Raw genomic sequence first — 2742 nt, forward strand, 5'->3', positions numbered from 1 at the left:
CACCTAGGTCACCCAACAAATCAGCTTTCTAAAACACCAGCTGTGCTCCTACTCGACAGGCCATGTGACATCACGTACATGAGTCACATGGCCTGTTTGACACTTAGTCCCATTCAAGTGAATGAGGCTGAGTTGCAGCACAATGTTCTCTTCAAACAGCTGATCAGTGAGGTTGCTGAGTGTCAGACTCCAACCAAATAGATAGATAAAATTTATATATTTTGTAACTGAAAGGTTAGCTTAATGGTTGGATTTGTCCACGTCCACAATTCTAAGTTGCAATATAATTAGTAGAGTCTCAGTTTTGGCACGGTACTGTTTTGTCTATGCTAATTGTACCCCCAATTGATGCAATAAAAGTTATGTTTTAGGACTCAGTTTATTCAATTTATTGAGTATGGTGAATTACAGTTTTGGCCTTACTTTAGAGCCTTGTGTTCCTTTGTAGTTAGATAACTATTTAGACACCTATTTAGGGTTTTTGTTTGTTATGCACAGTACTCAGGCACCTGGTTTGATGTTGAAATGGTCTATGCCCATCCTTGTTTTATTCCCATTTGGTAGTTCATCTGATTTTTTACATCTACTGGATTCACTACTATCATTGAATTGCATTGATATATTAGACATTGGTGCACACAATGTATAAGTTCCCCAAGAAAGACCTGACCTGTAGCTAAGTGAATTTGCAAAGTCATTGTAATTTCACTGATATTGCTGCCATCTTGCATCCTTGATTTCCACAACCTACTGAGACCACGATAAATCATTGACACACCTATTACCATTAAATGAGTGCAAATCTCTAGGATGACTTCTACTTCATGTGACTTCATTCTTGTTTTTCTTCTCTTGAACTACATTTTATTTCCCTGTAAGGCTGCAGAATTAAGAATTATTAATACATCTTGGGATTTCCTATTTGCTCTTGACTTTTCTCTCATCTGCATCTGAATGTAGATTACTTATGTAACACTGAACAAAGAATGGCGCCCAAGGACATTGCAGTGTTCATTATGGAACATCCTGGATATTCTTCACATACAGTGGTAAAATATTGTCAAAGTAAATTAAGAATTTAAAATAAAGACTATAAATATTTATTGTCCTGGAATAACAATATCAATAAATCATAAGTGAATATTTATCATTATGTTATTATTTGTATATAATTTACAGTAGATTTAATTTTAATAGTAAAACATTATACACAAATAGTATACACCTCCAATAAGAAAGTTCAACTTTCACATCTATGTTGGTAATCTATTCGGGGGAGTCCGCATGGGGACCCCCCAAACGGACTACCGAACGTACTTGTAAGCAGTGTACAATGACTATAATGGGGTCCGTGTGCTTGCCATGAGATCTCTGCACAGAACAGGCGGACAGGAAAGCACTTCACAATCTACTTTTCTGTCTGCGTGACCCGTGCAGAGATCTTGCGGCAAGTACACAGACCCCATTATAGTCTATGGGGTCCATGTGCTTTCACTGCACACCGCTTGCAAGTGTGTTCGGTAGTCTGTTCAGGGGGTCCCCATGCAGACTCCCCGAATGGATTACCAAATGCAGATGTGAACTAAGGTTAAGATGGACCTCTGGACTCTGCAATGGAGCCCAGGAGACATAATACTGTTTGTTCTGTTTTCTCACCTCTCCTGGGACTCTACTTATTATATTCTGGGATCTGAAGAGACCCCAGAATACAATAATTTTGAGAACAGACTGAAAAAGTTCAGCCCAAAATTAGACTGCTGTAAACCACTTGAGTATTCACAAGAGGATTCTCGCCTGGTTTGCCCCAAATCAGCTTATTTACAGAAAGAGCCACATCTACGCAAGTATTCACCACAGTTTCTGTGACATCCATAGCAGGGAATTTGACAAGGTATTAATATCTTAGCATTACCCTATTAACTGGTATTCTTACCTTATTCTGCCAGCCAGTAATGTGTTTCTTGATACTGTGCTTGAAATACTAGGACACGATTTTACCATTTATATGTCAAAGATTTTGGTTTAATTGCAATCTCAATTAAATGCAGTAATGTGGAATGTGTTTATTCGCTGCTACAAAGTAAACAATTATAAATAACTCAAATTCTCATGGAAGATAATTTAGATGTTTTCATTTCCACATGATATCAATTTGTGTACAAAACATCCAACTTGATCTCCCAGTGGCAATCCTACTGTATGAAGACAAGCATATTCCTTCAGTGCAATGTATTACCTTTTAGTAAGGCACAAATGGGAGGAAATTACAATACAGGTTAACTTACTTTCCACTTGTGGTTGGGCTGAGGTACAAATAAAGAGCAATTAAAAAAAAAATAGCGCAAAAATAATATAATTCATAACTGAAAGAATATAACATATATTTATTCACATGAAAAGACAAGCTAGCTACTCCCACCCCCGAGATGTCTCCTCCAGACAGGACTATTTCTTCATCAGGCATGCTGATGTTCCTCTGCTCCGCGATTTGTCGATCGATTTGATCACTTTTGCGGATCATGCTATGGTCCATGCTGTACTGGCATCCCCCTCCTCGAGGCCTCGGTCCTGGCAGTGGCGCCTCAATGAGTTGCTGCTCCAGGATATCCCGACCTCTCAAGCGGTGTCGTCCGCCATGGATCTCTACTTCCAGGAGAACGACACTGCAGATATTTCCCCAGTCACGCTCAGGGCCACCCACAAATGTGTGATCCAGGGGGCATTTGTCCAGCATGGCACCTG

Source organism: Leptodactylus fuscus, chromosome 2 (assembly GCF_031893055.1).
Source record: "Leptodactylus fuscus isolate aLepFus1 chromosome 2, aLepFus1.hap2, whole genome shotgun sequence".
Lineage (NCBI taxonomy): Eukaryota > Metazoa > Chordata > Amphibia > Anura > Leptodactylidae > Leptodactylus > Leptodactylus fuscus.